The sequence below is a fragment of the Sapajus apella genome, unplaced genomic scaffold (assembly GCF_009761245.1).
Source record: "Sapajus apella isolate SASKATOON/1434 unplaced genomic scaffold, GSC_monkey_1.0 scaffold75, whole genome shotgun sequence".
NCBI lineage: Eukaryota > Metazoa > Chordata > Mammalia > Primates > Cebidae > Sapajus > Sapajus apella.
In genome coordinates, this window is record NW_022437015.1 from 1,652,676 (window position 1) to 1,664,288 (window position 11,613).

Sequence of the window (11,613 nt, forward strand, 5' to 3'; positions counted from 1 at the left end):
ATCACCTGAGGCTGGGAGTTCAAGATCAGCCTGACCAACGTGGAGAAACCCTGTCAATACTAAAAATACAAAATTAGTCAGGCGTGGTGGCGCATGCCTGTAATTCGAGCTACTCAGGAGGCTGAGGCAGGAGAATTGCTTGAACTTGGGAGGTGGAAGTTGCAGCGAGCCGAGATTGCACCATTGCGCCCCAGCCTGGGCAACAAGAATGAAACTCCGTCTAGAGAAAAAATAAAAAGAAAAAAAAGGAGTAAGAAATCAAAACATACTACTGGTTGGGCGGAGTGGCTCATGCTTGTAATCTTAGCACTTTGGGAGGCCAAGGCGGGCGGATCACCTAAGGTCAGGAGCTCAAGACCAGCCTGGCCAACGTGGTGAAATCCCATCTCTAGGAAAAATACAAAAAATTAGCCAGGCGTGGTGGCTCATGCCTGTAATCCCAGCTACTCAGGAGGCTGAGGCAGGAGAATTGCTTGAACCAGGGAGGCAAAGGTTATGGTGAGCCAAGATTGTGCCACTGCACTCTAGCCTGGGCAACAGACCAAGACTCCATCTCAAAACAAACAAACAGGAAAACAAACAAACAAAAAACATACTACTAAAGGAAATACATAATCACAAAACAAAGCAAGAGGGACATAAAGGGGAAAAATCTACTAAACAATCAGAAAACAATTAACCAAATGGCAGTAGTAAGTCCTTACCTATCAATAGTTACCTTGAATGTAACTGGATTAAATTTTCCTGTCAAAAGACATACAGTGGCTGAATGAATTTATAAAAACCAGGTGAGATAGTGCATGCCTATAGTCCCAGCTATTCAGGAGGCTGAGCCAGGAGGGTTGCTTGAGTCCAAAAGTTTGAGTCCAGCCTGGGCTGTCTAATAAGACCTCATCTCTCCAAAATATAAAACATTAGCCAGGCATGGTGGCACACATCTGTCATCCCAGCTACTCAGGAGGATTGCTGGAGCCCAGCAGGTCAAGGTTGCAGGGAGCCATGATCATGCCATTCCACTCCAACCTTGGCAACAGAGTGAGACCCTTGTCTCATAAAAAGAAAAAATACAGAAAAACGAAACAAAAACAACCAACCAAAAAACCTAGTTCTAAGAGGGAAGCTTATAGCAATAAACACCTACATCATAAAAGAAAAAAGCAAAACAACCTAACATTGCACATCAACAAACTAGAAAAAAAAGAATAAACTAAGCCCCAAGTTAGCAGGAGGAAGGAAATATAAATAACAGAGCAGAAATAAAAGAAATAGAGACTATAGAAACAATAGAAAAGATCAACAAAATTAAGAGTTTGTGTTTTGAAAAGATAAAATCAACAAATTTTTAGCTAGACTAAGAGGAAAAAGAGGACTTAACTAAATTAAATTAGAAATGCAAGAGGAGACATTACAAATGATACCACAGAAATACAAAGGAGACTTCTATGAACAATTATATGCCAACAAATTGGATAACCTAGAAGAAACAGATGAATTCCTAGACACAGCCAACCCACCAAGAGTGTATCATGAAGAAATAAAAAAATCTAAACAGACCAATAATGAGTAAGGAGGTTGAACCAGCAATAAACAGTCTCCTATCAAAGAAAAGCCCAGGACCTAATGGCTTTACTGTGGTACTCTACCAACCAAATATTTAAAGAACTAATACCAATTCTTCTCAAATGCTTCCAAAAAAAAAAAAAGAGGGAACACTTCCAAGCTCATTTTATGAGGCCAGCATTACCCCAATATAAAAGCCAAAGGACACTACACAAAAAGAAAATTGTGGGCTAACTGGGCACAATCACTCATATCTGTAATTTCAGCACTTTGGGAGGCTGAGGCGGGAAGATCGTTTGAGCCCAGGTGTTTGAGACCAGCCTGGGCAGCATGGCAAAAACCCATCTCTACAAAAAAAAAAAAAAAAATTAGCTGGAGCCGGGTGCATTGGCTCACGCCTATAATCCCAGCACTTTGGGAGGCCGAGGCGGGTGGATCACGAGGTCAAGAGATTGAGACCATCCTGGTCAACAAGGTGAAACCCTGTCTCTACTAAAAATACAAAAATTAGCTGGGCATGGTGGCGCACACCGGTAGTCCCAGCTACTCGGGAGGCTGAGGCAGGAGAACTGCTTGAACCCAGGAGGCGGAGGTTGCAGTGAGCCGAGATTGTGCCATTGCACTCCAGCCTGGGTAACGAGTGAAACCCCATCTCAAAAAAAAAAAAAAAAAATTAGCTGGGTATGGTTGTACACACCTGTAGTCCCAGCTACTTGGGAGGCTGAGGTGGGAGGTTCACCTGAGCCTGGGGAGGTTGAGGCTGCAGTGAGATGTGATTGTGCCACTGCACTCTAGCCTGGGTGACAGTGTGAGACCCTCTTTCTTTTTTTTTTTTTTTTTTTAAGTGAGACGGAGTTTCGCTCTTGTTACCCAGGCTGGAGTGCAATGGCGCAATCTCGGCTCACAGCAACCTCCGCCTCCTGGGTTCAGGCAATTCTCCTGCCTCAGCCTCCTGAGTAGCTGGGATTACAGGCACGCACCACCATGCCCAGCTAATTTTTTGTAGTTTTAGTAGAGACGGGGTTTCACCATGTTGACCAGGATGGTCTCGATCTCTTGACCTCGTGATCCACCCCCCTCGGCCTCCCAAAGTGCTGGGATTACAGGCTTGAGCCACCGCGCCCGGCCGAGAGACCCTCTTTCAAACGAAAAAGAGAAAGAAAATTACAGGCTAATGTCCCTGATGAATATAGATGCAAAAATCTCAAACAAAACTTGCAAACCAAATTCAACAGCACATTAAAAGGATAATGTATGATATTCAAGTGGGATTTATCCCAAGGATGCAAGGATGGTTCAACATACACAAATCTATAAATGTGACAGATGAACGAAAACCATATGATCATCTCAACAAATGCAGAACAAGAATTTAACAAAATTCAGCATCCCTTCATGACAAAAAACTATCAACGAATCAGGTGTAGAAGGAATGTACCTCAACATAATAAAGGTCATATGTAACAAACCCAGAAATAACATAATACTCAATGGTAATAAGTTGAAAGCCTTTTCTCTAGATCAGTAACAAGACAAAGATGTCCACTCTTTTCTTCCTTTGTACATTATTTAAAAAAAAAAAAAACCACAGGGCTGTGTATAAATATACAGATCTCAAATTGTAACATTAAAACACAAAATGCAATAAAGTGGCTTTATACGTTTTCTCCACTGAGACAAATAGTCTGGTGAATCTAGACATTTATGATTATTAATACATAATAAGAAAGAGAAATACAGACTTTCCAACCTCATGATCAGTAAATTCCTTTGAAAATGAATGAAGGTACCAGTCGTCAAAAAGGGAAGCAACTGGTAAGTTAGATGGCCCTGCCTACACTGTATAATGTAAGAGATACAATAAGAGCTATAAGAAACTACAGTTAAATGTTAGAAATAAAGGCAATATAGCTTTCTCAGACTTCTCCCAGTGATTATATTTCTGATATATACACATCTTGAACTATGAAATAGTTCAATATGGTTACGTTTTTTCCACAATGACACTTTGCCAATGTATTAATCTGATACATATTTTGAAGCAGAATAATCTATAAAGAAATAAATAAGAAATCTAAAAATAAAACACTAGTTCCAAGTCAAATTATGTTAAATGTCTATAGAAAAAATAAGTGTGGGCAGGAAACATTGGCTACATGCGAATTTTATTTCAAAGAGTAATGCTTGCACAAATAATAGTCTTCTTTGTCTTACAAAACAAAACAAAAAATCCTAATATTAATCTCACAAACCTAAATTAGCTGAACATAGAGTCACAAAGCCAGTATTGTCATCTGCACATTAATTTGATAAATCAAGCTGCATCTTAAATAACCTGCATCTGCTGTTGTGCAGAACTGATAATTACTTTTCAACAGGTAAATGAAAAATCATTACACAGTTCTCTTTTTTTTCCCCAGAAATATGTATATCAGGAAAACCCAACAGAATGTGTTACTTGTTAAATCCCACAAACACTAAAGGCAGCTGAGAGTTTATGGCACATAAGGACAGCAAAGAAGGCCACTCTTGCCACTTCTGTTCAGCATAGTACTGGAAGTCCTAGCCAGAGCAATTAGGCAAGAGAAAGGAATGCATCTAAATTAGAAAGAAGTTAAATTGTCACTGTTTGCAGACAACATGGTCTTATTGATAGAAAACCCACAGAAAACTGTTGGAACTAATAAAAGAATTCAGTAAAGCTACAAGATATAAAATCAACATACAAAAACAGAAGTGTTTCTTTCTTTTTTTTTTTTTTTAGACAGAGTCTCACTCTGTCACCTAGGCTGGAGTGCAGTGGTGTGATCTCGGCTCATGCAACCTCTGCCTCCAGGGTTCAAGTGATTCACCTGCCTCAGCCTCCTGAGTAGCTGGGACTACAGGCATGCACCACCACACCCGGCTAATTTTTTGTATTTTTAGTAGAGACAGGTTTTTAAATGCAATAAAGTGGCTTAGCCAGGATGGTCTCCATATTCTGACCTCATGATTCTCCCACCTTGGTATCTCAAAGTGCTGGGATTACAGGTGTGAGACACCGTGCCTGGTAAAGGTTTTGTTTTGGTATTTTATTTTATTTATTGAGATGGAGTTTGCTCTGTCACTCAGGCTGGAGTGCAGTGGCACAATCTCATCTCACTGCAACCTCTGCCTCCCGGGTTCAAGCAATGCTGCCTCAGCCTCTCAAGTAGCTGGGATTACAGGTGCATGCCACCACACCCAGCTAATTTTTGCATTTTTAGCAGAGATGGGGTTTCACCATGTTGGTCAGGCTGGTCTTGAACTCCTGACCTCATGATCCACCCACTTCAGCCTCCCAAAGTGCTGGGATTACAGGCATGAGCCACCATACCTGGCCAGAAGTGTTTCTATACATTAATAATGAACTATCCCAAAAAGAAATCAAGAAACAATCACATTTATCATAGCATCAAAAAATACTTAGGAATAAATATCACTAAGGAAATAAATGAGTTGTACACTGAAAACTATAAAACACTGATGAAAGAAACTGAAGAAGACACAAATAAATAAAAAAAATCTCATGTTCATAGATTAGAAAAGTTAATATTGTTAAAATGTCCATACCATCCAAAGCAATCTATAGACTCAATGCAATCCCTATCAAATTTCAATGACTTACTGTCCTCCATGACATCAAAAAAAAAAAAAAAAAAAAAAAGAAAATTTCAATGACATTTTCATAGAAATAGAAAACAATCCAAAATTTGTATGGAACCACAAAAGACCTCAAATAGCCAAGCAACCTTGAGCAAAAGAAACAATACATCACAATACCTGACTTTAAAATATATTACAAAGTGATAGTAATCAAAAGGCATGGTACTGGCATTAAAACAGACTAATAGAACAGAGGAGGCAACCCAGAAATAAATCCTCACATTTACAGTCAATTGATTTTTGACAAAAGTATCAAGAACATACAATAGGGAAAGGAAAGTGTTGGAACAACTGGACATCCACATGCAGAAGAATGAAATTAGACCCTCATGTCACACCATATACCAACATCAACTCAAATGGATAAAAGGCTTAAATGTAAGAACTACAACTGTAAAACTGCTAGAAGAAATCCTAGGGGAGAACTTCATGACATTGGTATGAGCAATGATTTTTTTGGATATGAACCCAAAACCACAGGCAACAAAAGTAAAAATAGATAAATGAGATTATATAAACTAAAAAGCTTCTGCACAGGCAAAGAAACAATTGATAGAATTAAGAGGAGACTTCCACCAAGATGGCCAAATAGGAACAGCTCCAGAGTGCAGTTCCCAGTGAGAGCAATGCAGAAGGCAAGTAATCTCCACATTTCTAACCGAGGTACCAGTTTCATCTCAATGGAACTGGTTGGACAGTGGGTGTAGCCCAAGGAAGGCAAACTGAGGCAAGGTGGGGTGTTGCCTCAAAAAGGAAGTACAAGAGACTGGAGAACTCCCCCTTTAGTACCCAAGGAAGGCCATCAGGGACTTTTCTGGGCACTCTAGCACTCCGGCTCAGATACTGTGCTTTTTCCACAGTCTTTATAGCCCAGAGATGAGGACATTCCCAGCATGGTGGGTTTCCAGTACAAAACTGGGTGGCCATTTTAGCTGGTGCCTGGAACACCTATAAGACAGAACTGCCCATTCCCCTGAAACAAAAAGGGAGATGAAAGCAGGGAGCCAAGTGATCTGGCTTGGTGGCTCCCACACCCACAAAGACGAGCAAACTGAATCCCAATGGCTTGAGATTTTTGCAGCCAGCACAGCAGTTTGAGCTCAGCCTGAGATGGCGCCTGCCATTATCGAGGCAGTTCTAACCTTGCCTGTGTAAACGAAAGCACAAGGAAGTTTACACAGTAGCTGGGCTGAGCCCACAGCAGCTCAGCAAGGCCTCTGCAGGCAGACTGTGACTAGATTACCTCCTTGCTGGATAGGGCATCTCTGAAAAAAGGCAGCAGCCCATCAGGGACTTATAAATAAAGCCCCACCTTCCTGGGACACAGCACCTGGGAAAAGGGGCAGTTGTGAGTCCCACTTCAGCAGACTTAAACATACCTGCCCAGCAGCTCTGAAGGGAGCAGTGGAGCTCCCAGCACAGCACTTGAGCTCCTATAAGGGACAGACTGCCTCCTCAAGTGGCTCCCTGACTTCTGTATATCCAAAGAAACACTTTGGATATACTTCATACAGGAGAGCTCTGGCTGTCATCTGGCGGGTACCCTTCCGGGATGAAGCTACCAGAGGAAGGAACAGGCAACAATACTTGCTCTTCTGCAGCTCCCGGGGGTGATTCCCAGGCAAGCAGGTCTGGAGTGGACCTCCAATATTCCTGCAGCAGAGGGGCCTGACTGTTAGAAGAAAAACTAAAAAACAGAAAGAAATAGCTTCAACATCATCAGAAAGGACATCCACTCAGAGACCCCAACTGAAAGTCACCAACTTCAAAGACCAAAGGTAGATAAATCCACAAAGATGGGAAGAAAGCAGTGCAAAAAGGCTGAAATCATCAAAACCCAGAATGCCTCTTCTCCTCCAAGGGATCACAACTCCTTGCCAGCACGGGAACAAAACTGGATAAAGAATGAGTTTGGAATTCGGTGGTGGCCACTGCGCAGACCAGACTTTGCTCATTTGTGCGCTTTGCTCCACTTTTCCTCCACAACCATGTCTGAGAAACCCAATATGGCCGAGAGAGAAATTTGATAAGTCGAAACTGAAGAAGACAGAAACGCATGAGAAAAATCCACTGCCTTCCAAAGAAACAATTGAACAGGAGAAGCAAGCAGGCAAATCATAATGAGTCGTGTGCTGCCAATATGCACTGTACATTCCATAAGCCTTGCCTTCTTATTTTACTTCTTTTAGCTGTTTAACTTTGTAAGATGCAAAGAGCTTGGATCAAGTTTAAATGACTGCACTGCCCCTTTCACATCAAAGAACTACTGACAATGAAGGCTGCGCCTGCCTCTCCCATCTGTCTATCTGGCTGGCAGGGAAGGAAAGAACTTGCATGTTGGTGAAGGAAGAAGTGGGGTGGAGGAAGTGGGGTGGGACGAATGTGAAATCTAGAGTAAAACCAAGCTGGCCCAAGGTATCCAGTTTAATCAGAGTGTCATTTTTTTGTTTAAATGATTTTAATTATTGGAATGCACAATTTTTTAAATATGCAAATAAAAAGTTTAAAAACTTAAAAAAAAAAGAATGAGTTTGATGAATTGACAGAAGCAGGCTTCAGAAAGTGGGTAGTAACAAACTTCTCTGAGATAAAGGGGCATATTCTAACCCAATGCAAAGAAACCAAGAACCTTGAAAAAAAGGTTAGATGAAATGCTAACTAAAATAACCAGCTCAGAGAAGAACATAAATGACTTGACGGAGCTGAAAAACACAGCACAAGAACTTCACAAAGCATACACAAGTTTCAATAGCCGAATCGATGAAGCAGAAGAAAGGATATCAGAGATTGAAGATCAACTCAATGAAATAAAACGAGAAGGCAATATTAGAGAAAAAAGAGTGAAAAGAAATGAACAAAGCCTCAAAAAAATATGGGATTATCTGAAAAGACCTAATCTACATTTGATCGGTGTACCTGAATGTGACGGAGAGAATGAAGCCAAGTTGGAAAACACTCTTCAGGATATTATCCAGGAGAATTCTCCCAACTTAGCAAGGCAGGCCAACATTCAAGTCCAGGAAATACAGAGAACACCACAAAGATATTCCTCAAGAAGAGCAACCCCAAGGCACATAATCATCAGATTCACCAGGGTTGAAATGAAGGAAAAAATGCTAAGGGCAGCCAGAGAGAAAGACGAGGTCACCCACAGAGGGAAGCCAAGCAGACTCACAGTGGATCTCTCAGCAGATATCCTACAAGCCAGAAGAGTGGGGGCCAATATTCAACATCCTTAAAGAAAAGAACTTTCAACCCAGAATTTCCTATCCAGCCAAACTAAGCTTCATAAGTGAAGGAGAAATAAAATCCTTTACAGACAAGCAATTGCTGAGAGATTTCATCACCACCAGGCCTGCCTTACAAAAGCTCCTGAAGAAAGCACTAAACAACCAGTAGCAGCCACTGCAAAAACATACCAAATGGTAAAGATACTCGACACAATGAAGAAACTGCATCAACTAATGGGCAAAACAACCAGCTAGTATCATTGCCCATACATTTGTGTGAAATTAACCTCTGGATGTTGTCATTGGATGTTGAGTGCAAAACCTAGATGCTGAGTTGAAGACAGATAACAAACAAGCTTGTCTGACTCTAACATTATAAGCTCCTGTTAACAACCTGGAATTGCACTAAGTCACACAAAGTTTCCTTCCTATGAATACAGATAATACAGGCAGCAGAGGGAAACTGGTGGACCTGTAAGGGAATCAGATGACTTTTCCTGTCACAAGTTTTCCCTTGTCTGACCCTTGAGGATATACCTCTCACTTGTGTTTGGCTCAAACTTCCAGTAGATTTCTAATGAGTAGCAACCCCCCATACTACTCCCCTACAAAGTACTTGCCTCCACAAACTATGCTATGTGCAACTATCCAATGCTACAAATAAGCTTTCTCCACGGTCTTCCTGGTTCTAACTGCTCTAGGATTGTTAATTCGGGGTGCAGTAGAACAACGTTAAGTGCAGAGTACCACACTATAATTAAAAGATGCACAGATAGTCATGTCCAAGAAATTATCCACACAAATTAAAGTAGCTCAGGTTGCATGGTAATGTGATGGCTCATGGCTAGGTGTTCAGTCTCTACTAAGACCCAGTAAGGGCTTCACATGGTGGCTAACACTTGTAGTCCCAGCACTTTGGTGGGCTGAAGCAGGAGGATCACTTGAGGCCAGGAGGTTGAGATCAGCCTGGGCAACATAATGAGACCCCATCTCTACAAAAGAAAAAATGTATAAACATTAGCCAGGCATGGTGATGCATGTCTATAGTCTCAGTTGCTCAGGATGCTGAATCTGGAGGATTACTTGAGCCCAGGAATTTAAGGTTACATGATCATGCCACTGCTCTCCATCCTAGGCAACAGAACGAGACACTGTATCTCTCTAAAAAAAAATAAATAAAGCCCACTAAGAAGCCAAAAAACATTTCTCAAAAATAAAATAGTTATCCAGAAAGGATGGCATGGCTTTGCTCCAAAATCCTAACGGCCTGCACTTGATTCATCTATAGGAGCCTTACAAAAGCTTCACACAGCACCTTTACCTGCCACTGACGCTTCAAGTCCCACTAGACCAGTTGGATCAAGTAGCCCACATATCAGAACAGCTTGCATGGCAGCCAAAACCTGTTGTGGAGCCCTCTTGGTTCCACTCGAAACTAGCAGCTTTTTAGGTTACTTGACAAATGTGGCAGGAGCAGCACACCCAAGTGAGAAATTTGTTGCCTCTACAATCCAAAGAGGCTCACTAGCCATTATGCCTCTTTTTTTGGGTGTAGTAGGGGCCAGATGCAACAACTTATCCTTTACCTTAGAAGTGATATTTCAGCATGCCTCACATCACTGGACATCTAGAAACTTCACTGAGTTGGAAGGTCCCTGACTTTTTTCCTACCCTCTGACATGCAAATTTCTCACCAATATGTTTACAGTAGTTGCTACTTGTTCACTAGGTCCAGTCTGCATAATATGATCAATGCAATGGACCAGTATGATGGCTTGTGGAAAGGAGAGGCAATTAAGGACCTTGCAGACAAAATTATGACACAGGGCCAGGGAGTTGACATGCTCCTGACATAGGATAGTGAAGATGTATTTCTTTGTCAGCTGAAAGAAAACTGATTCTGGTGGTCTTTTTTATTAATAAGTATCAAGAAAAAGCATTTGCCAGATCAATAGCAACATACCAGTTAAAAGGAGATATATTAATTTGCTCATCAACAAAATCACATCTGGAAGAGCAGCTGTAATTGGAGATAAACACCTGGTTACATTCATGATTTAACTGTCATTCTCCAAGATTTATCTGCTTTCTGCACAGGTCAAGTGGGTGAGTTGAATGGGATGTGGTGGGAATCACTATCTTGCATCTTTCAAGTACTTGATGTTTGTACGAATCTCTGTTAACCCTCCACGACTGTGGTATTGCTTTCAGTTCACTATTTTCCTACGTAGAAGCAGCTCTAGTAGCTTCCAATTAACCTTTTCTACCATAGTAGCCCTGAATCTGCAGTCAGGGAACCAATGTGCCAACTCTGCCAGTTGCTGAGTATGTCTATTCCAATTATGCATTCTGGAACTTGAAAATAACCACCAAATGAGTTTGGAGATCCACTGGACCCTCTGTGAGACAGCTGTGAGCTAAAGCTACATTGATCACCTGACTTTCATAAGCCCCTACTCTAGTTGGTAGACTATAGTGACATTTTGGGTCTCCTGGAATGAATGTCAGTTCAGAACCAGTGTCCAGTAATATCCAAAATGTCTGATTATTTCTTTTTCCCCAATGCATAGCCACTTGATAAATGGCTATAGGTTCCTTTGAGGAAGTCTATGAAATAGAGTAACGGTATAAAGTTTTGGCAGTATAATAGGAATCTTCCTCAAGGGGACTTGGCTTCTCCTTCATTCAAGGGGTTCTGGGTCTATTAACTGGCTGAAGTCTAGGAGTTGATTGGACAGTGGATCTATGTTTTGGTGATTCAAGTTAGACATTGTTCATTCAAACTGGAACACTCCTACTGATACAGGTCAAGGAAGAATTTATAAGACAGCCCATCTATTTCTTTTCTAGGGACATGATGATTAACAAGACAGTGCAAATGGTCTCTGAAAGTTACACTAGTTTGATTATTGCTTTGACTCCACTGTTCATCACAGTAACCACATTCACCTTCTCTTTGATGATTTAGTTCCACCATTTGCACCCTGCCGGCCCAGGATCCAATTGTATTTATTGCATTTAGGGATCACAGTTTGGTGGCAGCAGCTCCCACTGTAATTTCTGACCTAGAGAGAAGAGCAACAGTACTCTTCAAAGATTCTGGGGTTCCCCCTCACAAATCTATTTCACACAGTCATGA

At 41.3% G+C, this 11,613-nt stretch overlaps 1 pseudogene across 1 annotated transcript; it reads left to right on the top strand.

The window, feature by feature from the left end:
* The first annotated feature begins 3,336 nt into the window (after positions 1-3,336).
* LOC116532306 lies at positions 3,337-7,639 on the top strand (annotated as a pseudogene). Its single transcript, XR_004260817.1, has 2 exons — positions 3,337-3,346; positions 7,155-7,639. The product of XR_004260817.1 is annotated as a thymosin beta-4 pseudogene (transcript).
* Positions 7,640-11,613: the final 3,974 nt, after the last annotated feature.